The following is a 5963-nucleotide window of genomic DNA, read 5'->3' on the forward strand; positions in this document are numbered from 1 at the left end:
GCTTTAGTACAGAATATCAGTATATTTATCTTTATATCAAAGCAAATCTAAAATATAACTTTTAATATTATTTCACTGAAGAAAGAGCCTGTCAAAGTCACAATGCAGTCCTGTATATTCAAATCCCTGTTCAGAGCTCATTTCTGTCTGCTGGTGGTATAAGTAGTCATTCTTATCTGCCATCTTGTTGGAGGCAGCCATCTCATTGGAGGCACATATCTTTATATTGCTACAGTATCTACTTCAATATGATAATGAAGTACATGTTTAAATAAATGGTTTTCTTTAATAGAAAGAAATTGAAAGTGACTGGGTCGCTCAGTTGGTTAAGCATCCAACTTTGGCTCTGGTCAGGATCTCATATTTCATGAGTTTGAGCCTCACACCCAGCTTTCTGCTGTCAGCACAGAGCCTGCTTCAGATCCTCTGTCTTATTCTCTTTGACCTTCCCTACTCTCTCCCCCTAAAAATAAAATAAATATTAAAAAATTTTTAAAAAGGGAGTAATAAGGTAAAAGTGTTTACGAAACCAATTTTATCATGAATAAATATAATGTAGATTGTAAGCTTCTCTTAATTTGTTGATTTTCACCTCATACAAGGACTATCACTTAGGGATCAACTGTAATAATAGTGCTTTCATTCAAAGTGTACACATTTAACTAAACCAGTGATATGTAGCCATTATTTTTAATATATTGAATATATACAGAAGCATAATATGTAAAGCAAACAAGAGGTTTTCTCTGGTTGAAGTTACACTGGTGTGCCAGGGAACACAGAGTACTATGTGTTTAGCTCCTTATTCACTCTTCCTCCCTCAGTTTGGTTTAGGAGGATTCAAAAGGGCATGGTTTGAAAATTACCTATGTAATGAGTTAGAAGTAATATTAATAGTCTGCATTTTAATATTTTTATTAGAAATGATAGGAATTTATGTATCGATTACTCAGTGTCAGATACATGTCTAAATGCTTTTATTCCTAACAATCCAAGGAAGCAGGGATTGTTATTGTATGATATATATATTATCCTTCCTTAAACATTTGGTAAACATCACAAGTAAATCATAATATAAATAGATGAAAGAAATTTTAAATTAATTATTTCAAGAGGTGCAGGAAGTTATTTTGGTGGAGGTCAATTCATAATTTTTTCATATTAACTATTTGAAGTTCCACAAACATAAGCTAACTTCTTAATCTTGAAAGAAAACTATGTGCCAAAAACATATGAAAATTCTTGTTCACTAACAAGACAGCTTATAATACATTGTCAGGATCTGTAATAAGATAAAGATGCCTACTCTTACTTAGACTTGATAGTCCTGGTCAAAATCGTAAGACAAGAGAGTGACAGAAGCAGCAACAAAAAGGGATGCCTGGGTGGCTCGGTCAGTTAAGCGTCCCATCCTGGATTTCAGCTCAGCTCATGATCTCACAGTTCATGAGTTTGAGCCCCATGTCATTCTCTGCACTGACAGTGAGGAGCCTGCTTGAGATTCACTCTCACCCTCTGTCTCTGACCTTCTCCCGCTCTCTCTCTCAAAATAAATAAATTTAAAAAAAAAAGAAGTGGCAATAAAAAGATACTAAAAAATTTATGAGAACAGTTAGACTTCTGGAAGTAAGATCAATGAGAAAATCAGTAGTCCTCTCTTTGGTAATAATGATTAGCAAATACAATAAAAATAAATAAAATTAAACAAAAAAATAAAGCATCTGGGATTTAACCTAATAAAGCATGCATAGGACTTTTACAGAAATGATCTAAAAATTATAATAAAGAGCATAACAGATATGAGTAATTAAAAATATAGCATGTTAATATATGGAATAAAAATATAAGGCTGCTACTTTCTCCCAAATTAGTCTATACACTCAATTAAATATATGCAAAAGTGTAACTGAAATTTTTTGAGGAATAGGAGTACTCATCCTAAAATTTATGTGGAAGAATAAAAGCACACAACTTGTACAGTTAATTTTATAAAGAAAAAATAAGGTGAGCATCCATACTGCAAAACTACAGTAATAGAAATATTATAATGATAGCTCGAGGACATTTAAATAGTCATTTGGAAAAGAATCTCAGATATCGACATTAGTCTATGGGAATTTGATAAATCGTATAACTGTAAACCCAAAAGTGGTCAAGAAGTGATGGCTTAGTAGATCTTTTTAGGAAAATATCTTTAGATATAGATAAAAAATGAAATTAAATTCTGGAATTACCATACATAAAAGTGGAAACCTGATGAGTTTGTGAAAAAAAGAAATTACAAAGTTAATAAAAGGCAATATAGAAAATCTTTGTGAACCTATATTGGAGGAAAAACACTTTTAGAACAAAATCCAGGAGTGCCTGGGTGGCTCAGTCAGTTGAGCATCCGACTTCGCTCAGGTCATGATCTCACAGTTCGTGGTTTGAGCTTCGCATAGGGCTCTGAGCTGTCAGCACAGAGCCTGCTTCCGATTCTGTGTGTCCCTCTCCCCCTGCCCTCCCCTGCTCGGATCTGTCTCTCTCTGTCCCTCAAAAATAAATAAATGGTAAAAAAAATTTTTTTAAAGAACAAAATCCAAATAGCATAAACTATGAAGCAAAAACTTGGTGGATTTAATCCAATGAAGGACTTCAGAAATAAAGTTAACAGACTGTAGAAGATAGTTTCACTATCTAAAACTGACTAGTAATCCTCTTCATAGAATAATCAAAAGGAGAAAAAATAGAAACCACAAAAAACCCCACAAAAGGTCTTTTGCCAACCCAAAAGATAAAGCTTTAAACTGAATGATATGAATTACTCACTTATGGAAGGGATTTCCTGAATTCCGGCGAATATATGGAGAGATCTCATACTTCAAAAATCTGAAAAACACTCATTAAAACAGCCATGCGATATCATTCATGTTCATTACAAAAGTAGATGATACTAAAAGTTGGCAAGCATGTGGGGAGGTAGAATTCTGTTGGGAGTGTACACTGGTCTACTTAAAACTCTCTGGTTATATTAAAATTGGGTAGGACTCAGTGATTCTAATCCTGGGAATATGATCCAGATAAGTGCTTGCCCAGGACTCTAAGCACACAAACATGAGGATGCTCATCATTGTGTTGTTTGTGACAAAAGGAGGTTGGAGACAAACTGGTTGCTCATCATCAGAGTAAGGGTTCTACCACATGTAAGCATGCAATAGGGAACACTTTGCAAAAGCAAGAAGCAAATTAACTAGATGTCCGTACAACAACATAAATAGATCCCTGAAGAAGTGTTTAAAAAGTAAGCAATATTGTGATTGATTTATAGCATAATAAAATTTACATAGAAATTTAAATTACATATCTCAGCAGGTACATTCCTTTTTAGGGACAAAACAAACACATAAGTGCTTGTGTAATGAGTGATAATGAGAGAATATAGGGCACTTTCTAAAGACTGAGGAAAATAATATACAGAGTAATATAAAATAAAATACAAAGGAGTATGAGTAAATAATTCTAAGTTTAAAAGGAAATAAATAAAAACGCATATAAAAATCATAGCAATATAGGGCATATGCTAATGAACTCTGATAAAAAATACCGTTTTAGGGGCACCTGAGTGGCTCAATCGGTTATGCATCTGACTCTTGATTTTGGCTCAGGTTATGATCTCATGGTCGTGAGATCAAGCCCCACGTTGGGCACCATGCTGGGTGTGGAGCCTGCTTAAGATTCTGTGTGTGTGTGTGTGTGTGTGTGTGTGTGTGTGTGTGTGTGTGTCTGCCCCTCTCCCATGCTCTTTCTCTCTCTCTGTCTCAAAAAAAAGACAAAAAATCTTAATGTAGTTTTAGGAGAGGGGACTATCATAATGTAAAAACAAAGGAAAATTGACTTCTGACTCCATCAAAATCAAAACACAATGGATTGGAAGAAAAAATTAAGGCACTTAAAAGAAAAAAGTGGGTTAAAGTTTAGTTAGATCAGACATTTTGCAAAATAAAGTTTTAAATCTAGGTAAAGAAAAGTCAGGCATAATATGGTTCCAACTCTGGTGGTCCCATTGGAAAAATTATCCTTAATGTAGAGATAAATGAATCTGGAGTTTTTATTAGCCAGATTCCACTAAATATGCTATTCATATAAATAACTTCCTTAATTTGATTCAGTGTTCCCCTTCCTTTTTGTTAAGTTTGTTTGTTTATTTAGTCAGTGTGGAGCCTGATGGGGGCTCGAATTCATGAACCGTGAGATCATGACCTGAGTGGAAATCAAGAGTCTGACACGTAACAGACTGAGTCACTCAGGCACCTCTCAGTGTTCCCATTCTAATGAGATTGAGAAACTGGGCATCCAGGTCACTTGTGTAGAAGGAATAAATGGACTGAGCAGAGGAATTAGGTGGCTGCTTTCCAATAGAATTGGCTATTCTGTTTCTTTATTATTACTATTATCTGAGATAGAGTCTATGCACACGCAGGCTAGGAAAGAAGCAGAGGGAGAGAGAGACTCTTAAGCAGGCTTCATACTGAGCACCCCCAACCTCAGGCAAGGCTCCATTCCATGACTCTGGGATCACAACCTGAGCTGAAATCGAGAGTAGGACACTCAACTGACTGAGCCATCCACACGCCCCACCATTCTGTCTCTTATTGTAAAGTATAGTACTCTGCTTTTTAATAGTATCTGTGAATGAGTGAGAATCAACCCCTGTGAATGAGAGCCAGACCCTTCTTGTGTTAACCAATCAAGTTTGAGTGTAGGGGACCACAGAACAGAAGGTGGACCTTGATAAACCCACACACACATCACACCACAGCATACAGCACCACCACAGTATTGCAATGTAGTGAGGCCTATTGGTAGGAAACCAGCAGCTTCCTTGGGGGAAGCCTCAGTCATTATACATACATGTTTCATTCAAACTACAAAAGAAAGTACAGACTTCAAAGAAGCAGAGGTCATCTGAGAAAGAGCTAGGATAAGACTTTATGTCTTGTCAAATGAACTTGGCCTTGTTGAGCTGAAGGGAAATAGTCTTTGGTAATAGGATGAAGCAAAATGTGTCAGTGGGGCTTCCAGGCAAGAGAACACTGTATCACAGCAAAGTAGTCAGAAAAAGAGTTTTAGAAAGAAGGGAGATTTGCCATTTTGTGGAGTGTATTAAACGTAGCATTAAGGAATTAAAACTTTTTCTCCAGGCAATTGGGAACCTTTGGAATTTTGTCCAGGGGATATTTAAGGATGAAAATAGAAAAAAAAAAAGAGCTTAATTAGAGGCATTCTTCAGGATCATGTACTTTCTCACTAATTTTGAACTGTGACCTGTGAGGTTGGTCGACTATAATCACTGTTTTTCAAGCTCCTCTCCTCCAGCTTGTAGAGAACCTGACTCAAAATTAATCTTCTTTTGGAATTAGAAACATAATAGTTAATTTTAGGTCAAATTGGTATCATAAAGTTTTACTTCCTCTGGCAAAAACACAATCTTGCCATTTTCTCCAGGTTCTTAGCTTGGTCCTATAATAGTCTGTGAAAATTAAAGAGTGTCTAGCTTCGCTTTGAGGTGAGACCAATGCTCTGTTGGGTCTTTCACAACTACATCTTAACTGATTGTTTTAGTTATTAAACTACCCAAAATAATAACTACCCAGGTTTTCCAGGTTGGTTTTTTTTTTTTCATTTCTGAGTATGAAGGGCACTTCAATAGCTACCCAGAGGAAAAGTAAAACATCCCAGTTAATAAGTTAAAAGATTGATTCCCTGGGGATCATAGGAACCCATCCCTTCTGCTATTCATGCCTTTTTTTAAAAAGAGCTTTTCCTCCCCACCCTGAGAAAATTTCTCTTCCAAGAGAAGTGTTTATTAAGGTGTTACTCACTTGGTAATAAAGGACACATTCTTTTTGTCTTCACTTTACCCTTATATACCAAGATATATCGGACACTGTAAGCAATGGTTGTCAAATGTACATGAGCTGAAA

The sequence above is a fragment of the Suricata suricatta genome, chromosome 13 (genome assembly GCF_006229205.1).
Source record: "Suricata suricatta isolate VVHF042 chromosome 13, meerkat_22Aug2017_6uvM2_HiC, whole genome shotgun sequence".
In the NCBI taxonomy this organism is placed as follows: Eukaryota; Metazoa; Chordata; class Mammalia; order Carnivora; family Herpestidae; genus Suricata; species Suricata suricatta.